The 26,560-nt window shown below is 48.0% G+C and overlaps 1 protein-coding gene across 3 annotated transcripts in view; it reads left to right on the top strand.

Moving 5' to 3' along the window:
* The first annotated feature begins 7,455 nt into the window (after nt 1–7,455).
* Nucleotides 7,456–26,560, top strand: part of LOC137309330 (divergent protein kinase domain 1B-like) — a 128,983-nt gene continuing 109,878 nt past the window's right edge. The window contains exons 1-3 of one of the 3 annotated variants that reach the window (XM_067977584.1): nt 7,456–7,646; nt 9,189–9,279; nt 9,362–9,584. The gene's annotated coding sequence lies outside the window, so the exon portion shown is untranslated. Of the gene's footprint in view, nt 7,647–9,188; nt 9,280–9,335; nt 9,585–26,560 lie in introns of all 3 variants that reach the window. The other 2 variants (XM_067977585.1, XM_067977586.1) reach the window with 2 other exon arrangements.

The raw sequence follows: 26,560 nt of genomic DNA, 5'->3' as shown, positions 1-26,560 counted from the left end.
CAAAACTGGGATGTTCTGAACGTAGCCATCAAGAAAACTAGGTCTATATGCAACCTAACCGGCGGTCTTTAAAGGGACCTCTGCAGGCCACTACCAACAAGCTAAGTTACTTACCTGAATGTGTAGCCGGCCCCACATTAAAACTGTGTGCCTCTGCCGGTCACTTCTCGCAACTGCGCCCCCCCACACCTCAATCACTGCCCCCACCCCTGTCCCTGATGTCTCCCCATCCCCCCGTCCCCCCTGTCCCAGTTGCTTCCCCTTTAACCTCTTACCTGGTGACGCGCTGGCCTGAAATTCGAAGGCTCTTTTCCAGCGAGCTGCCGTGGGAGGGCCAGCAGGTGCCTGTAGCTTGCTGGTCCCATTTAAATGAGGCCCGAGGTCCAATATTGGGTGCACCTCGGGCCCACCCATTCAGGCACAGGGATCGGGCAGGGTGGCACAAACAAATTTCTTGGCCATTGTTTTTTATTTATAAATCAAAATAGTCCAAAGCAAAAAAGAAATAAATTTTGAGACTAGTGTTGTCCAAACTGAAGCCTGGCCCATGTTGCTTGTACAACTCCATCGTATTTAGGCTTATTGACGCTGATTGCAGCCTCGAGTGTACTGCCCGCTGCAGCAATGGCTGGAGCTGGCATCGTTTGAGCCTACAGCACTGTGAGCCTATAGCACTGTGAGCCTACAGCACTATAGCACTGTGAGCCTATAGCACTGTATGAGCCTATAGCACTATAGCACTGTGAGCCTATAGCACTGTATGAGCCTATAGCACTGTGTGAGCCTGTAGCACTGTGAGCCTACAGCACTATAGCACTGTGAGCCTATAGCACTGTATGAGCCTATAGCACTGTGTGAGCCTGTAGCACTGTGAGCCTACAGCACTATAGCACTGTGTGAGCCTATAGCACTGTGTGAGCCTATAGCACTGTGTGAGCCTGTAGCACTGTGAGCCTACAGCACTATAGCACTGTGAGCCTATAGCACTGTATGAGCCTATAGCGCTATAGCACTGTGAGCCTATAGCACTGTGAGCCTACAGCACTATAGCACTGTGAGCCTATAGCACTGTATGAGCCTATAGCGCTATAGCACTGTGTGAGCCTATAGCACTGTGAGCCTATAGCACTGTGAGCCTGTAGCACTGTGTGAGCCTATAGCACTGTGAGCCTATAGCACTGTGAGCCTGTAGCACTGTGTGAGCCTATAGCACTGTGTGAGCCTATAGCACTGTGTGAGCCTGTAGCACTGTGAGCCTACAGCACTATAGCACTGTGAGCCTATAGCACTGTATGAGCCTATAGCGCTATAGCACTGTGAGCCTATAGCACTGTGAGCCTACAGCACTATAGCACTGTGAGCCTATAGCACTGTATGAGCCTATAGCACTATAGCACTGTGTGAGCCTATAGCACTGTGAGCCTATAGCACTGTGAGCCTGTAGCACTGTGTGAGCCTATAGCACTGTGTGAGCCTGTAGCACTGTGAGCCTATAGAACTGTAAGCCTATAGCACTGTGTGAGCCTATAGCACTGTGAGAGCTGGCACTGTGTGAGCCTATAACACACTGTGAGCTGGCACTGTGTGAGCCTATAGCACTGTGTGAGCCTATAGCACTGTGTTAGCTGGCACTGTGAGCTGGCACTTTGTGAGCCTATAGCACTGTGTGAGCTGGCACTGTGAGCTGGCACTGTGTGAGCCTATAGCACTGTGTGAGCTGGCACTGTGAGCTGGCACTGTGTGAGCCTATAACACACTGTGAGCTGGCACTGTGTGAGCCTATAGCACTGTCTGAACCTATAGCATTGTGTGAGCTGGCACTGTGAGCTGGCACTGTGTGAGCCTATAGCACTGTGTAAGCTGGCACTGTGAGCTGGCACTGTGTGAGCCTATAGCACTGTGTTAGCTGGCACTGTGAGCTGGCACTGTGTGAGCCTATAACACACTGTGAGCTGGCACTGTGAGCTGGCACTGTGTGAGCCTATAGCACTGTGTGAGCTGGCACTGTGAGTTGGTGCTGTGTGAGCCTATAACACTGTGTAAGCTGGCACTGTGAACTGGCACTGTGTGAGCCTATAGCACTGTGTAAGCTGGCACTGTGAACTGGCACTGTGTGAGCCTATAGCACTGTGTAAGCTGGCACTGTGAGCTGGCACTGTGTGAGCCTATAGCACTGTGTAAGCTGGCACTGTGAGTTGGTGCTGTGTGAGCCTATAACACACTGTGAGTTGGTGCTGTGTGAGCCTATAGCACTGTGTGAGCTGGCACTGTGAGCTGGCACTGTGTGAGCCTATAGCACTGTGTGAGCTGGCACTGTGAGCTGGCATTGTGTGAGCCTATAGCACTGTGGGAGCTGGCACTGTGAGCTGGCATTGTGTGAGCCTATAGCACTGTGTGAGCTGGCACTGTGAGCTGGCACTGTGTGAGCCTATAGCACTGTGTAAGCTGGCACTGTGAGCTGGCACTGTGTGAGCCTATAGCACTGTGTTAGCTGGCACTGTGTGAGCCTATAGCACTGTGTTAGCTGGCACTGTGAGCTGGCACTGTGTGAGCCTATAGCACTGTGTGAGCTGGCACTGTGAGCTGGCACTGTGTGAGCCTATAACACACTGTGAGCTGGCACTGTGAGTTTGTGCTGTGTGAGCCTATAGCACTGTGTAAGCTGGCACTGTGAGCTGGCACTGTGTGAGCCTATAGCACTGTGTGAGCTGGCACTGTGAGCTGGCACTGTGTGAGCCTATAGCACTGTGTGAGCTGGCACTGTGAGCTGGCACTGTGTGAGCCTATAGCACTGTGTGAGCTGGCACTGTGAGCTGGCACTGTGTGAGCCTATAACACACTGTGAGCTGGCACTGTGAGCTGGCACTGTGTGAGCCTATAGCACTGTGTGAGCTGGCACTGTGAGCTGGCACTGTGTGAGCCTATAGCACTGTGTGAGCTGGCACTGTGAGCTGACAATGTGTGAGCTGCAGAGGTGAGGAGCCACTGCACAACCAGGGCCGTTATAGAGCAGACCATAGGGGTCTTGAAGCAAATGACACACTGCCTCATCTGTCTTTCGGATGAGACATAAACCAAGGCCCTATCTGCCTTCTCAGGTGGATGTAAAATATCCCATGGCACTGTTCAAAGAAGAACAGGGGAGTTCTCCCTGGTGTCCTGGCCAATATTTATCCCCCGACCAACATCACTAAAACACACTATCTGGTCATTCATCACATTGCTGCTTATGGGATCTTGCTGTGCACAAATTAGCTGCTGTGTTTCCTGCATCACAACAGTATCTGCACTTCAAAAGTACTTCATTAGCTGTAAAGCGCCACGGAACGTCCTGAGGTCGTGAAAGGCGCGGTAGAAACGGGAGCTCTTTCATTCTTTTTCTGGAGATGTGTTGCAATACATACCAAAGCGAGCATTACCATTCTGTCTGTTGCGTGCTGCACAATTCTACACTTCAAAGGGGAAAATCCTTGGAGCCACTACAGAAGGAAACTCTGCAGCAGGAACAACAGGAAGGGGATGAGAAGCTGTCAGGCAGCAAATCATTGAAGAATCTTTCTCATGAAGAATCCCTCCCCTCTCTAATGCGCCAATATTCCTTCCTTCCATCCCACCCACTCCTTACATCCACCACCTCAATGCCTCAATTGGTACAAATTCATGGGTGTTGCTTTTACTGTAGGAAGAATATGAAGACAAACAGCATTCCAAATAACATAGTGTACTCCTCCACCATAGTTCAGCATTCTTCATTTGACAAATCATTATATTGAACATTGAGAACTAAAAGTCACTGTTGTCCAAAGCCTTTCTTCTGTGCTCGGTTACCTATTCTAGTGCTCTTACAAAATGGTTCCTCGGTGGCTACAGTTTGGATGGTGGAAGCTGCTGAACTTTCACTGAGGGCACTTGAGATGTCCGTGGTGGGTGACCTTAAGGAGCTTTGGCCCCTGACGAGCCGGCCATGGACTGTTGGGACTCAGCTTCAGCCAATGCAGTCAGGCACCAACACAAGCACAGGCTGAGAGGCTGGCGGGGGAGCAGGTGTGCTGTCGTTCTGAGAGGCAACAGCAGGTGCCTCCTCCGTGGAACCAATACCACTCTCAGGGGATTGGGCCTCAGCACTCCCACTGCTCTGCACGAGAACAGAGTGCAGGCATGCTGGGAGGCTCTCAAAGCCCCTATCCACACTCTCCTTCAGGCTTTGTAAGCCAGAAGAGCTGGACCCGAGGTGGCAGTAGACTGCAGATGGCAGTAGATGAAAAAGGAAATGAGACTGGCAAAGAGAGAGTATGAGACTAGACTGGCAGCTAACATAAAAGGGAATCCAAAAGTCTTCTACAGGCTGTAAACAGTAAACAGGTAGTAAGAGGAGGGGTGGGACCGATTAGGGACCAAAAAGGAGATTTATGCATGGAGGCAGAGGGCATGGCTGAGGTACTAAATGAGTACTTTGCATCTGTCTTTACCAAGGAAGAAGATGCTGCCAAAATTACAGTAAGTAAAGAGATAGTTGAGAAACTGAATGGGCTAAAAATTGATAAATAGGAGATACTAGAAAGGCTGGCTGTACTTAAAGTAGATAAGTCACCAGATCCGGATGGGATGCATCCTAGGTTGCTGAGGGAAGCAAGGGTGGAAATTGCGGAGGTACTGGCCATAATCTTCCAAACATCCTTAGATACAGGGGTGGTGCCAGAGGAGTGGAGAACTACAAATGTTACACCCTTGTTCAAAAAAGGGTGTAAGGATAAACCCAGCAACTATAGGCCAGTCAGTTTAGTGGGGAAACTTTTAGAAACGATAATCCGGGACAAAATTAACAGTCACTTGGACAAGCATGGATTAATTAAGGAAAGCCAGCACGGATTTGTTAAAGGCAAATCATGTTTAACCAACTTGATTGAGTTTTTTGATGAAGTAACAGAGAGGATCGATGAGGGCAGTGTGGTTGATGTGGTGTATATGGACTTCCAAAAGGTGTTTGATAAAATGCCACATAATAGGCTTAGCATCAAAGTTGAAGCCCATGGAATAAAGGGGACAGTGGCAGCATGGATACAAAATTGGCCAAGTAATAGGAAACAGAGCGTAGTGGTGAATGGTTGTTTTTCGGACTGGAGGAAGGTATACAGTGGTGTTCCCCAGGGGTCGGTGCTGGGACCATTGCTTTTTTTGATATATATTAATGACTTGGACTTGGGGGTACAGGGCACAATTTCAAAATTTGCAGATGACACAAAACTTGGAAGTGTAGTGAACAGTGAGGAGGATAGTGATAGACTTCAAGAGGATATAGACAGGCTGGTGGAATGGGCGGACACGTGGCAGATGAAAGTTAACGCAGAAAAATGCGAAGTGATACATTTTGGTAGGAAGAACAAGGAGAGGCAATATAAACTAAAGGGCACAACTCTAAAAGGGGTACTGGAACAGAGAGATCTGGGGGTATATGTGCACAAATCGTTGAAGGTGGCAGGGCAGGTTGAGAAAGCGGTTAAGAAACCATACAGGATCCTGGGCTTTATAAATAGAGGCATAGGGTATGAAAGCAAGGAGGTTATGATGAACCTTTATAAAACACTGGTTCGGCCACAACTGGAGTATTGTGTCCAGTTCTGGGCACCGCACTTTAGGAAGGATGAGAAGACCTTAGGAAGAATGTGAAGAGAGGGTGCAGAAGAGATTTACTAGAATTATTCCAGGAATGAGAGACTTCAGTTACGTGGATAGACTGGAGAAGCTGGGGTTGTTCTCCTTGGAACAGAGATGGTTGCGAGGAGATTTGATCGAGGTATTCAAAATCATGAAGGGTCTAGACAGAGTAGATAGAGAGAAACTGTTCCCATTGGTGGAAGGGTCAAGAACCAGAGGACATAGATTTAAGGTGATTGGCAAAAGAACCAAAGGTGACATGAGGAAAAACTTTTTTACACAGTGAGTTGTTAGGATCTGGAATGCACTGCCCGAGGGAGTGGTGGAGGCAGATTCAATCATGGCCTTCAAAAGGGAACTGGATAAGTACTTGAAAGGAAAAAATTGCAGGGCTACGGGGATAGGGCGGGGGAGTGGGACTAGCTGGATTGCTCTTGCAGAGAGCCGGCACGGACTCAACGGGCTGAATGGCCTCCTCTGTGCTGTAACCATTCTATGATTCTATGCTTCTAGTCTGAGCTGTCACCAGCGTTTCCATGGCTGTGGGTCCCTTGCAGTGCTCCATGTTTGACTGCATGGTCTTGATACTGTGCGCTAAGAACAAGTTGGAGCTGGACTCCTTGATGCTCTCTGACATTGTGCACAAGCTCGCTGGCAGGCAGTACTTAGGAACTCCAAATGTATTGCCTTTGTATGTGGGCCCTCGAAGTCTTCAGCTATGCGCTCTGCAGCAGGGCTAAAAAGCGAACACTCCCTCTGGCCAGCTGCTTCCTGGGCCAATCTATCCCCCTGCCCTTGCTCCTGCGCAGTGGTGCAACAGGACCACGGTGTACAGGATAGTCCTCTGCCCATCCTATGCATCTGTGTCGATGTCTATGTATATGTGTGTCTATGTGCGTGTGTGCCTATGTATATGTGTGCCTATGTGCGTGTGTGTCTATGTATATGTGTGCCTATGTGCGTGTGTGTCTATGTATATGTGTGCCTATGTATATGTGTGCCTATGTATATGTATGTCTATGTGCGTGTGTCTATGTATATGTGTGCCTATGTATGCGTGTGTCTATGTATATGTGTGTCTATGTGCGTGTGTGCCTATGTATATGTGTGCCTATGTATATGTATGCCTATGTATATGTATGTCTATGTGCGTGTGTCTATGTATATGTGTGCCTATGTATGCGTGTGTCTATGTATATGTGTGTCTATGTGCGTGTGTGCCTATGTATATGTGTGCCTATGTATATGTATGCCTATGTATATGTATGTCTATGTGCGTGTGTCTATGTATATGTGTGTCTATGTATATGTGTGTCTATGTATATGTGTGCCTATGTGTGTGTGTCTATGTATATATGTGCCTATGTATATGTGTGTCTATGTGCGTGTGTGCCTATGTATATGTGTGTCTATGTATATGTGTGTCTATGTATATGTGTGTCTATGTATATGTGCGCCTATGTGCATGTGTATAGGTGTGTGTGCACATTTTTGAGAATTCAATAAAAAGAAACAAAATCCCCATTGGTTGGGAGGATTAAAGGGAAAAGTTTAATGAAGAAAATTGTGTGGATTCAAAATCGTCCAGTGAAAAGAAATTGTTCCATAGCGGAAAGGCGCTGCGGTTAATGTGCTGAGTATAAATATATAAATATCTCAGCTCAGTGTTTGCTGTGAGACACAGATTAGCAGCAGCAGGATGACTGTTTGTTACAAGAACTCTTTATCAATCCCAACAGGTAACGGAATTCCGGCTCGGATTGTCGGCCGGTTCTGATTTATAAACCAATTGTCACCGGATAAAAAGCCTAAAAGTCAGCGATTGGAACTTGTCGGGAGCGGAACCCGGAGCGGAGCCGAACTCGGAGCGTCTCCCGGAGCGGAGCCGAACTCGGAGCGTCTCCCGGAGCGGAGCTGAACTCGGAGCGTCTCCCGGAGCGGAGCTGAACTTCGGGTCCGGCCCAGATTCGATATCTGGGGGTCTCCCGTGGGTATGGAAACACTTTTAATTTTTTCTCTTCATTTGCGACAGTTGAGTTTTTACTGTAATAAATGTTGAAAATGTTCTCGGAATTCCCGGCTTGAGCCCATTCCGCCCGCCGATCCCGACCGCTGTCTGAGAATCCTCTTTATTCCGGGGCAGTTTTCATTTATTGTGTGAATTTCCACGGACTTGTTACTTGAAGAATAATTTTCATTAAATCGGGTTCACAAGATAGAACTCGAATTTTTAAATATAGAATAAAAATCTTTCATGTTTGAAATTCAGCCGGGGAGGATTAATGATAAACAGAAGCCGCTTCTTTTATGATGTAAAAAAATCTTCAGTAGAAAATATGTAAATTGTTTTTGAGAGTTCTGTGAGGTGGGGCGGGAGACATTGACCCCGGACTCCGCATCGAGACGGTCACAGACCCGAGTCCACAAGTGGAGCCAAAGCGGACTGAGCTGGACCTGAGCTGGGCTGAGCTGGACCTGAGCTGGACTGAGCTTGGACCTGAGCTGGACTAAGCTTGGACCTGAGCTGGACTAAGCTTGGACCTGAGCTGGACTGAGCTTGGACCTGAGCTGGGGTGAGCTGGACCTGAGCTGGACTGAGCTTGGACCTGAGCTGGACTGAGCTTGGACCTGAGCTGGGGTGAGCTGGACCTGAGCTTGGACCTGAGCTGGGCTGAGCTTGGACCTGAGCTGGACTGAGCTTGGACCTGAGCTGGACTGAGCTTGGACCTGAGCTGGACTGAGCTGACCTGAGCCTGGACCTGAGCTTGGACCTGAGCTGGGGTGAGCTGGACTGAGCTTGGACCTGAGCTGGACTGAGCTTGGACCTGAGCTGGACTGAGCTTGGACCTGAGCTGACCTGAGCCTGGACCTGAGCTTGGACCTGAGCTGGGGTGAGCTGGACTGAGCTTGGACCTGAGCTGGACTGAGCTTGGACCTGAGCTGGACTGAGCTTGGACCTGAGCTGGACTGAGCTTGGACCTGAGCTGGGCTGAGCTTGGATCTGAGTTAGACTGAGCTTGGACCTGAGCTGGGGTGAGCTTGGACCTGAGCTGGGCTGAGCTGGACTGAGCTTGGACTGAGCTGACCTGAGCCTGGACCTGAGCTTGGACCTGAGCTGGACTGAGCTTGGACCTGAGCTGGACTGAGCTTGGACCTGAGCTGGGCTGAGCTGGACTGAGCTTGGACCTGAGCTGGACTGAGCTTGGACCTGAGCTGGACTGAGCTGACCTGAGCCTGGACCTGAGCTTGGACCTGAGCTGGGGTGAGCTGGACTGAGCTTGGACCTGAGCTGGACCTGAGCTGGGGTGAGCTGGATCTGAGCTGGACTTGAGCTGGGGTGAGCTGGACTGAGCTGGGGTGAGCTGGACCTGAGCTGGGGTGAATTGTGTGTAAATATAATGCGGGTTTATCAGATCCCGGGGACACTCTGGAGCTTTAGCTCCCATCGCAGGCGTCTGAAATTCCTATTTAGTTAAGGAATGGGGCAGAAACAGAGACATAACCAATTTTCATATACAGATTTTAAATTTCAGCAAGTTAACGAGTTGCGCCGATCGATCTACCTGTGGCGGAGTGGAGGCGGAGAGACTTTGTGTCGGGGAATTACTCCGGGTCGAGAAAACGGTGAGGGAAATAAAGTATCGATTCAGCAATAAACAGTCAATCTAAACAATGTTTAGTTCCCGCACTTGCTATTTTTTTCTAGAAGTGGCCAGGACTGGATTGTGACCGTTTCCGATGGTACTGCATTCATCAGCTTTTTCCCGGGTCGTTTTGAATCCGTTCTTACGATGGATCCGATCAAAGTCCGGATGAGAAAGAAATTCTCCAAAAACAAAATCTGAACACAAATCAGAATCGCGCCGACACGGAGACTTTTCATACTGCACACAGACAGAGAGGAATTGTAGTGAATCGGGAAATGGCAGGTATGTTTCAGGTCGATTTGGCTCATCGAACGGTTAGAGCACTGAAGGAGGCTATTCGGCCCATCGAGCCCGTGCCGGCTCTTTGTAAGAGCAATCCAGTTAGTCCATTTCCCCGCTCTTTCCCAGAGCCCTGCAATTTTTTTCTCTTCAAGTATCTACCAATTCCTTTTTGAAAGCCACGATTGTCTCTGCCTCCATCACCCTTTCGGCAGCGCATTCCAGTCCCCCCTGAATAGTAAAGCATATAAATACTCAGAATGAGTTGTAGCCACATTGAACTACTGAGTTATAAATATCATTTAGAATAGTTATCAATGTAGAAAATATACACTAACTGGATACAAACCAATGGTCATCTTGCTAATGGAATTCAATCACCTGATCTAACGCATGACTCTCCTCAGTTTTAATTTGCAGGGGTTTATCTGGAAAAACATCGACACCCAGTTTAGGTCACCGGTGATCGGCTCAGCCTCTGTCCATGTCTCCCAGTTCACCCACATTTTGAAGCTGTCATTGATTTTTACATTGGACAGACTGTCTCTCTGTTGTGAGGGAAGGGAGTTGTCCAATGCCACAGGTCACTCAGGACCAGTCACTCTGGGGGGTAAAGGTTTACTCCAGGATAAAGCTCCAGAAACACTTAGAATCTTCTCAAAACAGAATCCTATTAAAAAATCAATTCAATATTCTTATACTCCATATTCACGCCATATTCTTTAAAAAAAATAAATCCAAGCGGTCCTGTCCCTGGACCTCGTCTCTGCTTCACAAGTCGTGTCTCGTTACAACTAAAAGTAAGATTTTAGTGAATGAAGATTTTAATTCTCGGATTTGTTTTCACTCCAGTGCAGTGGAAACTTTGTTTAAGTTATAGCGTGGGCCAGGAGCAGCTCCCAGGAAATTTATGGGCCGTGATTTAATGGACAATTTCTCCAGCTTGTGGATTTATTAAGTAATTACATTTTTTTTACTATTTACAGCTTATAGCGCTAGTGAAATAAATTCCTGACTCGGGATTGTAATGTCGCCTCTTCCAATTCGTTTCTTTTAAATGAGGGATTTTATTGCTCTCCACATCAGACATACTCCCGACATACTCCCGTCCAACATGCTCTCCATATCGTATATACTCCCGTCCAAAATACTCTCCATATCGTATATACTCTCGTCCAACATACTCTCCATATCGTATATACTCCCGTCCAAAATACTCTCCATATCGTATATACTCCCGTCCCACATACTCTCCATATCGTATATACTCCCGCCCAACATGCTCTCCATATCGTATATACTCCCGTCCAACATGCTCTCCATATCGTATATACTCCCGTCCAAAATACTCTCCATATCGTATATACTCCCGTCCCACATACTCTCCATATCGTATATACTCCCGCCCAACATGCTCTCCATATCGTATATACTCCCGTCCAACATGCTCTCCATATCGTATATACTCCCGTCCAAAATACTCTCCATATCGTATATACTCCCGTCCAACATGCTCTCCATATCGTATATACTCCCGTCCAAAATACTCTCCATATCGTATATACTCCCGTCCCACATGCTCTCCATATCGTATATACTCCCGTCCAACATGCTCTCCATATCGTATATACTCCCGTCCAAAATACTCTCCATATCGTATATACTCCCGTCCAACATGCTCTCCATATCGTATATACTCCCGTCCAACATGCTCTCCATATCGTATATACTCCCGTCCAAAATACTCTCCATATCGTATATACTCCCGTCCAAAATACTCTCCATATCGTATATACTCCCGTCCAACATGCTCTCCATATCGTATATACTCCCGTCCAAAATACTCTCCATATCGTATATACTCCCGTCCAAAATACTCTCCATATCGTATATACTCCCGTCCAACATGCTCTTCATATCGTATATACTCCCGTCCAACATGCTCTCCATATCGTATATACTCCCGTCCCACATACTCTCCATATCGTATATACTCCCGTCCAACATGCTCTCCATATCGTATATACTCCCGTCCCACATGCTCTCCATATCGTATATACTCCCGTCCCACATGCTCTCCATATCGTATATACTCCCGTCCAAAATACTCTCCATATCGTATATACTCCCGTCCAACATGCTCTTCATATCGTATATACTCCGACCAACATGCTCTCCATATCGTATATACTCCCGTCCAACATACTCTCCATATCGTATATACTCCCGTCCAAAATACTCTCCATATCGTATATACTCCCGTCCAACATACTCTCCATATCGTATATACTCCCGTCCCACATGCTCTTCATATCGTATATACTCCCGTCCCACATGCTCTCCATATCGTATATACTCCCGTCCAACATACTCTCCATATCGTATATACTCCCGTCCAAAATACTCTCCATATCGTATATACTCCCGCCCAACATGCTCTTCATATCGTATATACTCCCGTCCAACATACTCTCCATATCGTATATACTCCCGTCCAAAATACTCTCCATATCGTATATACTCCCGCCCAACATGCTCTTCATATCGTATATACTCCCGTCCCACATGCTCTCCATATCGTATATACTCCCGTCCAACATGCTCTTCATATCGTATATACTCCCGTCCAACATGCTCTCCATATCGTATATACTCCCGTCCAACATGCTCTCCATATCGTATATACTCCCGCCCAACATGCTCTCCATATTGTATATACTCCCGCCCAACATGCTCTCCATATTGTATATACTCCCGTCCAACATGCTCTCCATATCGTATATACTCCCGTCCAACATGCTCTCCATATCGTATATACTCCCGCCCAACATGCTCTCCATATTGTATATACTCCCGTCCAACATGCTCTCCATATTGTATATACTCCCGTCCAACATGCTCTCCATATTGTATATACTCCCGTCCCACATACTCTCCATATCGTATATACTCCCGCCCAACATGCTCTCCATATTGTATATACTCCCGTCCAACATGCTCTCCATATTGTATATACTCCCGCCCAACATGCTCTCCATATCGTATATACTCCCGCCCAACATGCTCTCCATATTGTATATACTCCCGCCCAACATACTCTCCATATCGTATATACTCCCGCCCAACATGCTCTCCATATCGTATATACTCCCGCCCAACATACTCTCCATATCGTATATACTCCCGCCCAACATGCTCTCCATATCGTATATACTCCCGCCCAACATACTCTCCATATCGTATATACTCCCGCCCAACATACTCTCCATATCGTATATACTCCCGCCCAAATTGCTCTCCATATCGTGTATACTCCCGTCCAACATGCTCTCCATATCGTATATACTCCCGTCCAACATGCTCTCCATATCGTATATACTCCCGCCCAACATACTCTCCATATCGTATATACTCCCGCCCAACATGCTCTCCATATTGTATATACTCCCGTCCAACATACTCTCCACATCAGACATACTCCCACCCAACATGCTCTCCATATCGTAAAAACTCCCGTCCAACATGCTCTCCATATCGTATATACTCCCGCCCAAATTGCTCTCCATATCGTGTATACTCCCGTCCAACATGCTCTCCATATCGTATATACTCCCGCCCAACATACTCTCCATATCGTGTATACTCCCGTCCAACATGCTCTCCATATCGTATATACTCCCGTCCAACATGCTCTCCATATCGTATATACTCCCGCCCAACATGCTCTCCATATCGTGTATACTCCCGTCCAACATGCTGTCCATATCATATATACTCCCACCCAACATGCTCTCCATATCGTATATACTCCCGTCCAACATGCTCTCCTTATCGTATATACTCCCATCCAACATGCTGTCCACATCAGACATACTCCCGACCAACATGCACTCGATGGGCCAAATGGCCTTCTTCCGTGCTGTAACCTTTCTGTGATTCTAGAAGATAAGGGTAATATAGTAGATGTGATATATTTGGATTTTCAAAAGGCCTTCGATAATGTACTGCACTGTAGACTCATGACTAAGGTCAGACCATGTGGAGTCAGGGGAGGGTAGCAGAATGGATAGCAGGCTGACTACAGAGCAGAAAACAGAGTAGGGGTTAAGGGTAGCTACTTGTCACTGGGTCTGGATGGGATGCATCCTAGGTTGCTGAGGGAAGTAAGGGTGGAAATTGCGGAGGTACTGGTCATAATCTTCCAATCATCATTAGGTACGGGGGGTGGTGCCAGAGGACTGGAGAATTGCAAATGTTACACCCTTGTTCAAAAAAGGGTGTAAGGATAAACCGAGCAACTGCAGGCCAGTCAATTTAACCTCAGTGGTGGGGAAACTTTTAGAAATGATAATCCGGGACAGAATTAACAGTCACTTGGACAAGTGTGAATTGATTAAGGAAAGCCAGCACGGATTTGTTAAAGGCAAATCGTGTTTAACTAATTTGATTGAGTTTTTTGATGAGGTAACAGAGAGGGTCGAAGGGGGCAATATGGTTGATGTGTATATGGACTTCCAAAAGGTGTTTGATAAAGTGCCACATAATAGGCTTATCATCAAAGTTGAAGCTTATGGAATAAAGGGGGCAGTGGTAGCATGGATACGAAATTGGCTAAGTGACAGGAAACAGAGTAGTGGTGAATGGTTGTTTTTTGGACTGGAGGGAGGTGTACAGTGATGTTCCCCAGGGGTCGGCACTAGGACCCTTGCATGGATAGACTGGAGAAGCTGGGGTTGTTCTCCTTAAAGCAGAGAAGGTTGAGAGGAGATTTGATATAGATATTCAAAATCATGAAGGGCCTGGACAGAGTAGATAGAGAGAAACTGTTCCCATTGATGGGGGAGTGGGACTAGCTGGATTGCTCTTGCAGAGAGCCAGCATGGACTCGATGGGCTGAATGGCCTCCTTCCGTGCTGTAACCATTCTATGATTCTACTCAGACTGGCAAAAGGTGGGAAGTGGTGTTCCCCAGGGATCGGTGCTGGGACCACTGCTGATCACCATTTACATTAATGGTTTGGATTCGGGAATTGGAAGTACAATTTCAAAATTTGGGGACAACACCAAATGACAACACCAGGTGTAGGTAATACAAAGACAGCAAAATGCAAGATGACATTAATAAACTGGAGAATGGGCGTGTAATTGGCAAATAAATTTCAATATAGATAAGTGTGAGGTGGTGTATTTTGGTCGGAAGAATAAGGAGGCTACGTACTGCTTGGATAATAAGAGTCTAAACAGGATGGAGGAGCCGAGGGATCAGATACACAAATCACTAAAAGTAGCAACGCAGGTTAATAAGGCCATAAAAAAGGCAAATCAGGCACTGGTGTTCATTTTTAGAGGTGTAGAATTGAAAAACAAAAAAGTTAAATTAAACTTGTATAGAACCTTGGTTAGACCACACTTGGAGTACTGTGCACAGTCCTGGTCTCCATATTATAGAAAGAATATAAGGGCATTGGAGAAGGTGCAAAAAAGATTCACAGGGATGATACCAGAACTGAGTGGATATACTTAACAGGAAAGGCTGAACAGGCTGGGGCTCTTTTCTCTAGAAAAGAGAAGGCTGAGGGGTGCCCCTGGCAAGGCCAGCATTTATTGCCCATCCCTAATTGCCCTTGAGAAGGTGGTGGTGAGCTGTCTTCTTGAACCGCTGCAGTCCGTGTGGTGAAGGTTCTCCCACAGTGGTGTTAGGGAGGGAGTTCCAGGATTTTGACCCAGCGATAATGAAGGAACGGCGATATATTTCCAAGTCGGGATGGTGTGTGACTTGGAGGGAAACATACAGGTGGTGTTGTTCCCATGCGCCTGCTGCTCTTGTCTTTCTAGGTGGTAGAGCTCACGGGTTTGGGAGGTCTGTCGAAGAAGCCTTGGCGAGTTGCCGCAGTGCATCTTGTAGTTGGTACACACTGCAGCCATGGTGCGCCGGTGGTGAAGAGATTGAATGTTTAAGATGGTGGATGGGGTGCCAGTCAAGCGGGCTGCTTTGTCCTGGATGGTATTGAGCTTCTTGAGTGTTGTTGGAGCTGCACTCATCCAGGCAAATGGAGAGTATTCCATCACACTCCTGACTTGTGCCTTGTAGGTGGTGGAAAGACTTTGGGGAGTCAGGAAGTGAGTCACTCGCCAAAAGAACACCCAGCCGCTGAACTGCTCTTATAGCCACAGTAATTATGTGGCTGGTCCATCGCCAAATCCCCCACCATCAACATCCTGGTCAATGGTGATCCCCAGGATGTTGATGGTGGGGGATTTGGCGATGGCAATGCCAATGAATGTCAAGGGGAGGTGGTTAGACTCTCTCTTGTTGGAGATGGTCATTGCCTGGCACTTGTCTGGCGGGAATGCTACTTGCCACTTATCAGCTCAAGCCTGGATGTTGTCCAGGTCTTGCTGCATGCAGGCTCGGACTGCTTCATTATCTGAGGGGATGCAACTGGAACTGAACACTGTGCAATCATCAGAGAACATCCCCATTTCTGACCTTACGATAGAGGGAAGGTCATTGATGAAGCAGCTGAAGATGTTTGGGCCGAGGACACTGCCCTGAGGAATTCCTGCAGCAATGTCCGGGGGATGAGATAATTGGCCTCCAACAACCACTACCATCTTCCTTTGTGCCAGGTATGACTCCAGCCACTGGAGAGTTTTCCCCCTGATTCCCATTGACTTCAATTTTACTAGGGCTCCTTGGTGCCACACTCGGTCAAATGCTGCCTTGATGTCAAGGGCAGTCACTCTCACCTCACCTCTGGAATTCAGTTCTTTTGTCCATGTTTGGACCAAGGCTGTAATGAGGTCTGGAGCCGAGTGGTCCTGGCGGAACCCAAACTGAGCATCGGTGAGCAGGTTATTGGTGAGTAAGTGCCGCTTGATAGTACTGTCGATGACACCTTCCATCACTTGATGATGATTGGGAGTAGGCTGATGGGGTGGTAATTGGCCAGATTGGATTTGTCCTGCTTTTTGTGGACAGGACATACCTGGGCAATTTTCCACATTGTCGGGTAGATGCCAGTGTTGTAGCTGTACTGGAACAGCTTGGCTAGATGTGCGGCTAGTTCTGTAGCTCAGGTCTTCAGCACTACAGCTGGGTTGTTGTCGGGGCCCATAGCCTTTGCTGTATCCAGTGCACGCAGCTGTTTCTTGATATCACGTGGAGTGAATCAAATTGGCTGAAGACTGGCTTCTGTGATGGTGGGGATATCGGGAGGAGGCCGAGATGAATCATCCACTCGGCACTTCTGGCTGAAGATGGTTGCAAACGCTTCAGCCTTGTCTTTTGCACTCACGTGTTGGACTCTGCCATCATTGAGGATGGAGATGTTCATGGAGCCTCCTCCTCCAGTTAGATGTTTAATTGTCCACCACCATTCACAACTGGATGTGGCGGGACTACAGAGCTTTGATCTGATCCGTTGGTTGGTGGGATCGCTTAGCTCTGTCCCTGTAGCATGTTGCTTCCGCTGTTTAGCATGCATGTAGTCCTGAGTTGTAGTTTTACCAGGTTGGCACCTCATTTTTAGGTACACCTGGTGCTGCTCCTGACAGAACCAGGGTTGATCCCCTGGCTTTTTGGTACTGGTAGAGTGAGGGATATGCCGGGCCATGAGGTTACAGATTGTGCTCGAATGCAATTCTGCTGCTGCTGATGGCCCACAGCGCCTCATAGATGTCCAGTTTTGAGCTGCTAGATCTGTTCTGAATCTATCCCATTTAGCACGATGGTAGTGCCACACAACACGATGGATGGAGTCCTCAGTGTGAAGATTGGATTTCATCCCCACAAGGGCTGTGTTGTGGTCACTCCTACCAATACTGTCATGGACAGATGCATCTGTGACAGATAGATTGGTGAGGACGAGGTCAAGTAGGTTTTTCCCTCATGTTGGTTCCCTCACCACCTGCCACAGGCCCAGTGTGGCAGCTATGTCCTTCAGGACTCGGCCAGCTCGGTCAGTAGTAGTGCTACCGAGCCACTCTTGGTGATGGACATTGAAGTCCCCCACCCAGAGTACATTCTGAGCCCTTGCTACCCTCAGTGCTTCCTCCTAGTGGTGCTCACCATGGAGGAGGACTGATTCATCAGCTGAGGGAGGGCGGTAGGTGGTAATCAGCAGGAGGTTTCCTTGCCCATGTTTGACCTGATGCCATGAGACTTCTTGGGGTCCGGAGTAAATGTTGAGGATTCCCAGGGCCACTCCCTCCTGACTGTATATCACTGTGCTGCCACCTCTGGTGGGTCTGTCCTGCCAGTGGGACAGGACATACCCAGGGATGGTGATGGAGGAGTCTGGGAAGTTGGAAGGTATGATTCTGTGAGTATGGCTACGTCAGACTGTGGGACAGCTCTCCCCTCCCAATTTTGGCACAAGTCCCCAGATGTTAGTGAGGAGGACTTTGCAGGGTCGACTGGGCTTGGTTTGCCTTTGTTGTGTCCGGTGCCTAGTGGTCCGATGCCGGGTGGTCCGTCCGGTTTTACTTTTATGACTTCTTGTAGCACGATTGTACAACTGAGTGGCTTGCTCGGCCATTCCAGAGCACAGTTAAGAATCAACCACATTGCCCCTAACCCTAACTCTAATGCAGGCCAGACTGGGGTAAGGACGGCAGGTTTCTTACCCTAAAGGACATTAGTGAACCAGATGGGTTCATCAGATGGTGAACAATCCGGAAGTTTCATGGTCTTTCAGATAATAGGGTTTGACAGGGTAGACATAGGGCAAGATTGTGACTGAATGGAAAACTTCACAAACCATACAACAACATAGAATCGTAGAATCATACAACAACAATAGCACCTTTAACATAGTAAAACGTGCCAAGGCCCTTCACAGGAGCGATTATGAAACAAAATTTGACACCGAGCCACATAAGGAGATATTAGGGTAGGTGACCAAAAGCTTGGTCAAAGAGGGAGGTTTTAAGGAGCGTCTTAAAGGAGGAGAGAGGCGGAGAGGTTTAGGGAGGGAATTCCAGAGCTTAGGGCCCAGGCAGCTGAAGGCACGGCCACCAATGGTGGAGCAATTAAAATCGGGGATGCACAAGAGGCCAGAATTGAAGGAGTGCAGAGATCTCGGAGGGTTGTAGGGCTGGAGGAGGTTACAGAGATAGGGAGCGGCGAGGCCATGGAGGGATTTGGAAACAAGGATGAGAATTTTAAAATTGAGTTGGGATAAATGGTTCATTCTCGGACTGGCAACCAGTAGCCAGTGGTGTTCCGCAGGGGTCGGTGCTGGGTCCCCAACTCTTTACAATCTATATTAACGATTTGGAGGAGGGGACCGAGTGTAACATATCAAAGTTTGCAGATGATACAAAGATGGGAGGGAAAGTAGAGAGTGAGGAGGACATAAAAAACCTACAAGGGGATATAGACAGGCTGGGTGAGTGGGCGGAGATTTGGCAGATGCAATACAATATTGGAAAATGTGAGGTTATGCACTTTGGCAGGAAAAATCAGAGAGCAAGTTATTATCTTAATGGCGAGAAACTGGAAAGTACTGCAGTACGAAGGGATCTGGGGGTCCTAGTGCAAGAAGATCAAAAAGTTAGTATGCAGGTGCAGCAGGTGATCAAGAAGGCCAACGGAATGTTGGCTTTTATTGCTAGGGGGATAGAATATAAAAACAGGGAGGTATTGCTGCAGTTATATAAGGTATTGGTGAGACCGCACCTGGAATACTGCATACAGTTTTGGTGTCCATACTTAAGAAAAGACATACTTGCTCTCAAGGCAGTACAAAGAAGGTTCACTCGGTTAATCCCGGGGATGAGGGGGCGGACATATGAGGAGAGGTTGAGTAGATTGGGACTCTACTCATTGGAGTTCAGAAGAATGAGAGGCGATCTTATTGAAACATATAAGATTGTGAAGGGGCTTGATCGGGTGGATGCGGTAAGGATGTTCCCAAGGATGGGTGAAACTAGAACGAGGGGGCATAATCTTAGAATAAGGGGCTGCTCTTTCAAAACTGAGATGAGGAGAAACTTCTTCACTCAGAGGGTAGTAGGTCTGTGGAATTTGCTGCCCCAGGAAGCTGTGGAAGCTACATCATTAGATAAATTTAAAACAGAAATAGACAGTTTCCTAGAAGTAAAGGGAATTAGGGGTTACGGGGAGCGGGCAGGAAATTGGACATGAATTTAGATTTGAGGTTAGGATCAGATCAGCCATGATCTTATTGAATGGCGGAGCAGGCTCGAGGGGCCGATTGGCCTACTCCTGCTCCTACTTCTTATGTTCTTATGTTCTTATGAGACGCTCCTGGACCGGGAGTCAATGTAGGTCAGCGAGCGCAGTGGGTGATGGGTGAACGGGACTTAGGGTGAATGGATGCGAGTTAGGATACGGGCAGCAGAGTTTTGGATGAGCTCAAGTTTACGGAGGATGGAAGATGGGAGGCCAGCCAGGAAACTATTGGAATAGTCGAGTCTAGATGTAATAACGGCATGGATGAGGGTTTCAGCAGCAGATGAGCTGAAGCAGGGGCGATGTTATGGAGATGGACGTACGCGGTCTTGGTAACGGAATGGATATGTGGTCAGAAGCTCACCTCAGGGTCAAATAGAACGGCAAGGTTGTGAACGGTCTGGTTCAGCCTCAGACAGTGGCCGGGGAGAGGGATGGAGTCGGTGATGAGGGAACGGAGCTTGAAGCGGGGACCGAAGACAATGGCTTTAGTCTTCCCAATATTTAGTTGGAGAAAATTTTGTCTCATCCAGTACTGGATTCGGACAAGAATTGTGACAAATCAGAGACAGTGGAGGGTCAAATGAGGTGGTGGTGAGGTAGAGCTGAGTGTCGTCAGCGTACATGTGGAACCTGACATGTTTTCAGATGATGTTGCCGAGGGGCAGCATGTAGATGAGAAATAGGAAGGGCCAAGGATAGATCCTTGGGAGACTCCAGAGGTAACGGTGCGGGAGTGGGAAGAGAAACCATTGCAGTTGATTCTCCGGCTATGACTAGATAGATAAGAATGGGACCAAGCGAGTGCAGTCCCACCCAGCTGGACGACGAAGGAGAGGCGATGGAGGAGGATGGTGTGGTCAACTGTATCAAAGGATGCAGAGGAGGGATAGTTTACCACAGTCACAGTCATATAGGATGTCATTTGTGACTTTGATAAGGGCCGTTTCAGTAGTGTGGCAGGGGCGGAAACCTAATTGGAGGGATTCAAACATGGAGTTGTGGGACATATGGGCATGGATTTGGGAGACGACAACACGTTCAAGGACTTTACAGAGGAAAGGGAGGTTGGAGATGGGCCGATAGTTTACAAGGTCAGAAGGGTCAAGGGGTGGGTTTTTTGAGGAGTAGGTGATGTCGGCAGATTGGAAGGGGAGGGGGACAGTACCTGAGGAGAGAGATCTGTTAACAAATCAGCTAACGTGGGAGCCAGGAAGGGAAGTTGGGTGGTCAGCAGTTTGGTGGGAATAGGGTCGAGGGAGCAGGAAGTGGGGTCTTATGGACAAGATGAGCTCGGCGAGGACATGAGGGGAGATAAGAGAGAAACTAGAGAAAGATGCCAGTTCAGGGCTAGAGCAGGGTGGAATCGTAGGGGAAATTTGGCCTGGTGGGCTAGGGGAAGAGAGGGAAGCAGCTCCCATCTAATATGCTCTCCACATCAGGTTTCAGTCAAACAGCACTGATGTAACAATTTTTAAATTTTAACTTCATTTCATGAGGATGAAGCTTTGAAATGAATTGTCTGAAAAGGACACAAGCACAAAATTCCCAAGCCTTGACCAAGGTCAGAGGTTAGAAAAACATTTGCTCTCACAGGATAGAACGCAACCTCCCAGAGAAAGGAATTGATGGAGCATCAGGTGATACTTGTAGATGGTGGTGGGGGGTCAGTTATAGAGTTGTTAACATTATTGCTTTATATTGTTTCAGGGATGGAAATTGCTTTTTCCTTAAATTAGATCTGCAGATGGTGAGAGAGGGGAGTCCATGATGCAGTAATCATACATGGGCTTTGGATGGAAATAGATTGATGGGCTGGATGGCCTTTCCTCTCTGGATTTTCTTATGTCATAAATTGTTCACAGGACGCAGGTATTTCTCACAATGGAGAATCTCACAAAAGAGATGGAGCTTGAAAAGAAGGAGAGCTTGGATTGCAATGAGACTTGCAGAATAGTCCAGTTACTACACTTGGAGCTGATGCAGATTCTAGGTGTTCACAGTCGCTGACCATGTTTATCATCAGAAAATGTTGAAAAGTTGCCATGTTTCTGTTATCAAACTGGGGACATCATTTATCTTTTTACAAAGATTACTTCTATCCACATTTTTTAACCTCATTGAACTACAATTATCCAGGTCCAGAACACAATTTCATTAATTATATTGTCTGCAGCACTAATTGCACTTAGATACTGCTGAGCAATTACAATTCCATTTGCCACTTCTCGCACTGATAGTAAATTAACCTGTTTAGCAAAACACTTTCAACAGCTTAAATACAACTTGTTACAAGGGAAGAGGTGGACAACTCGCAGGGAGACCGAAGGCATGGTCAAATAAACAGGTCTAGAAATTGGTGCAGATACCTTTTCGGGCGAATAACCAGCAGCTCACAGACATCACCCAACCAGACTTGCCCTAAAGTGGGCCTTGGGCCTCAGGAACATCTGCTGTGCTGCCAGCACCAGTCGCACTCCCACAGGCAGGTTGCCCGTTTTATAGAGGGGCCTCTTGTCTCACTGGCACCGATCCCAAGGAGGCGAACGGGATACTGTGGGGTTCGGAGAGGGAGAGGAGGTGATCGGGATACTGTAGGGTTTGGGGAGGGAGAGGAGGTGATCGGGATACTGTAGGGTTTGGGGAGGGAGATGGGGCGATCAGGATACTGTGGGGTTCGGAGAGGGAGAGGAGGTGATTGGGATACTGTAGGGTTCGGGGTGGGAGAGGAGGTGATTGGGTTATTGTGGGGTTTGGGGAGGGAGAGGAGGTGATCGGGATACTGTGGGGTTTGGGGAGGGAGAGGAGGTGATTGGGTTATTGTGGGGTTTGGGGAGGGAGAGGAGGTGATCGGGATACTGTGGGGTTTGGGGAGGGAGAGGGGATGATCGGGATACTGTGGGGTTCGGGGAGGGAGATGGGGCGATCGGGATACTGCGGGGGTTGGGGGTGATCGAACACTGTGGGGGTGATCAGGACACTGTGGGGGCGATTGGGATATTGTGGGGGTGGGGGGGCGATCGGGACACTGTGGGGGTCGATGGTGATCGGGACACTGTGGGGGTGGGGGGGCGATTGGGATATTGTGGGCGTGGGGGGGTGATCGGGACACTGTGGGGGTGATCAGGACACTGTGGGGGCGATTGGGATATTGTGGGGGTGGGGGTCGGCGGTGATCGGGACACTGTGGGGGTCGGCGGCGATCGGGACACTGTGGGGGTGGGGGGCGATCGGGACACTGTGGGGGTGGGGGGCGATCGGGACACTGTGGGGGTGGGGGGCGATCGGGACACTGTGGGGGTGGGGGCGATCGGGATATTGTGGGGGTGGGGGCGATTGGGATATTGTGGGGGTGGGGGGGCTGATGGGATATTGTGGGGGTGGAGGTTGATTGGGATATTGTGGGGGTGGGGGGTGATCGGGACACTGTGGGGGTGATCGGGACACTATGGGGGTGGGGGCAATTGGGATATTGTGGGGGTGAGGAGCGATCGGGACACTGTGGGGGTGGGGGGGTGATCGGGATTTTGCGGGGGTGGGGGGGTGATCGGGACACTGTGGGGGTGGGGGGACGATCGGGATATTGTGGGGGTGGGGGGGCGATCGGGATATTGTGGGGGTGGGGGGTGATTGGGATTTTGTGGAGGTGGGGGGGATTGATCGGGACACTGTGGAGGTGGGGGTGGTGATCGGGACACTGCGGGGGGTGGGGGGGGGGGTTGGGATTTACTTCTGGCTCCACAGGAAGGTTTTTAATAATTTATTTTACTTACCTTTTGGCGGTGGTCACTGTTGGGGTCCTGAGCAGGACTGACCGATTCCTGCTCCACTCATCTCACTGCCGGGACCTAATTCCTCCTTTGCATATGTAAGGGCCCTGGTGCCTGTTTGAGGCGACCACCATGGACGCCTGAACAATAGTCTGACCCAATATCGGGGTGGAAGTCTTTCAGATGTCCTTTGGGCTTCAGACATTAGTGCCTGAAATTCGCATTCATTTGTCCATTTGTGGCATAAAACGGCCACAATGAGGTCCAATTTCTAGGCCATTGTCTTTAGGGGACTTATGAAAGCTTGGAACAAGCAGCAAGGTCGTGTGGAATTAGAGAATTCCAAAGAACGAGGAAGTAATGGCTGTAAATATGGCCTGTGATAATGGAGCTGAGGAGGAGGATCTGTAGAGTGAGTGGAATGGAAGATATGGGCTAGAATGTATAACTGGAATTAATCGCCCAAAAATCATTGGGTGAGAATATGGAGGAATTGAAAAATGAGAACAAAATCCTGAAGGTCGAATCACTCAGGCACGGATCCAGTGGACCTCGACCGCAGGGATCCAGTGGACCTCGACCGCAGGGATCCAGTGGACCTCGACCGCAGGGATCCAGTGGACCTCGACCGCAGGGATCCAGTGGACCTCGACCGCAGGGATCCAGTGGACCTCGACCGCAGGGATCCAGTGGACCTCGACCGCAGGGATCCAGTGGACCTCGACCACACGGATCCAGTGGACCGTCACCGATGGGTGTGTGGTACTTTGTACAGGAGAGGATTCGGATTTTGGATTGGCTGAATTTTTGAAGAATGAAGAAAGCATTTGAGAAACTGTTTCTCAAGGTGGCAAAGCTATGGAAGAATGTTTCAGCTGTTGAGGTAAAGTGTAATCATAGAATCATAGAATGGTCACAGCACAGAAGGAGGCCACTCGGCCCATTGAGCCCGTGCTGGCCCTTTGTAAGAGCAATCCAGTTAGTCCCATTTCCCTGCTGTTTCCCTGACACCCTGCATGTTTTTTCCCTTCAAGTATTTATCCAATTCTTTTTTGAAAGCCACGATTGAATCTGCCTTCACCATCCTTTCAGACAGGGCATTCCAGATCAGAACTACTCGCTGCATAAAAAAAAATTTTCCTCATGTTGCCTTTGGCCCTTTTGCCAATCACCTTAAATCCATGTCCTCTGGTTCTCGATCCTTCCACCAATGGGAACAGTTTCTCTTTATTTACTATATCTAAACCTTTCATGATTTTGAACATTTCTTTCAAATCTCCTCTTAACCTTCTCTGCTCGAAGGAGAACAATCCCAGCTTCTCCAGTCTATCCACATAACTGAAGTCCCTCATCCCTGGAATCATTCTAGTAAATCTCCTCTGCACCCTCTCTAAAGCCTTGACATCCTTCCTGAAGTGCAGAGCCTAGAATTGGAACCAATACTCCAGCTGTGTATTGTGTGTATCCCTTAGTGGCCCTATCCCTATCCCTATCCCTATCCCTATCCTGATTTTCCTTTTGTTATTTATGTGTCTGTAGAATACTTTACTATTTCTTTTTATATTAGAATCATAGAATCATAGAAGTTTACAATATGGAAACAGGCCCTTCGGCCCAACATGTCCATGTCGCCCAGTTTATACCACTAAGCTAGTCCCAATTGCCTGCACTTGGCCCATATCCCTCTATACCCATCTTACCCATGTAACTGTCCAAATGCCTTTTAAAAGACAAAATTGTACCCGCCTCTACTACTGCCTCTGGCAGCTCGTTCCAGACACTCACCACCCTTTGAGTGAAAAAATTGCCCCTCTGGACCCTTTTGTATCTCTCCCCTCTCACCTTAAATCTATGCTCCCTCGTTATAGACTCCCCTACCTTTGGGAAAAGATTTTGACTATCGACCTTATTATTTTATAGACTTCTATAAGATCACCCCTTAACCTCCTACTCTCCAGGGAAAAAAGTCTCAGCCTATCCAACCTCTCCCTATAAGTCAAACCATCAAGTCCCGGTAGCATCCTAGTAAATCTTTTCTGCACTCTTTCTAGTTTAATAATATCCTTTCTATAATAGGGTGACCAGAACTGTACACAGTATTCCAAGTGTGGCCTAACTAATGTCTTGTACAACTTCAACAAGACATCCCAACTCCTGCATTCAATGTTCTGACCAATGAAACCAAGCATGCCGAATGCCTTCTTCACCACCCTATCCACCTGTGACTCCACTTTCAAGGAGCTATGAACCTGTACTCCTAGATCTCTTTGTTCTATAACTCTCCCCAACGCCCTACCATTAACGGAGTAGGTCCTGGCCCGATTCGATCTACCAAAATGCATCACCTCACATTTATCTAAATTAAACTCCATTATTCTTTGATAATTTAATTTTGTAGTTCCTCTGCTTTCTTAACATTTTTGACTTATTTCCTAATCTCTTCCCATTCCCTTTTGTCATCTTCTGTCTATGTAGAGTATGCCCTTTTCTTTAGATTCAGTTTTACCCTTATCTTTTTATTCATCCATGGGGGGAATTTTAACCCCCAAGAATGGGTGGGAAGTTAAAGTAATAGAATTTTGCAACGCGCTATCTTCTGTGTTTAACGGAGGCAGGTTTGGCTGTGTGCGAGTGAACTGTTCACTGGAGTTAGGTCAATTATGAGCACAGGCAGGCGAGTACTTATCAGAGCAATTTACCTCATTATTATGTATTAATGAGGCGATTTTAAATTGAATTCAACAGCCATTAGAATTTAACGCCTGCAGCACGGGTTTCCCAGGCAGTGGGAATCCTGGCAGGTAAAAGGAGGTGAAAAGGGCCAGATCCATGAGGTAAGTGTTTTTATTGCACTGCTTGTGGGCTGGAACGCTTCCCCACAGCTCATCAAACTTATGTTTTAAACAGTCCGCGATCGGCTGACGCCCCCCCACCCCCGCCAGCGATGTCCGACTTCTCCCGCCCCCCACCCCATCCAAACCCCAGAGACCCTGATCTCGCACCGATCTCCT

The sequence above is a fragment of the Heptranchias perlo genome, unplaced genomic scaffold, assembly GCF_035084215.1.
Source record: "Heptranchias perlo isolate sHepPer1 unplaced genomic scaffold, sHepPer1.hap1 HAP1_SCAFFOLD_162, whole genome shotgun sequence".
In the NCBI taxonomy this organism is placed as follows: domain Eukaryota; kingdom Metazoa; phylum Chordata; class Chondrichthyes; order Hexanchiformes; family Hexanchidae; genus Heptranchias; species Heptranchias perlo.
This window is presented reverse-complemented; position numbering and strand designations above follow the sequence as displayed.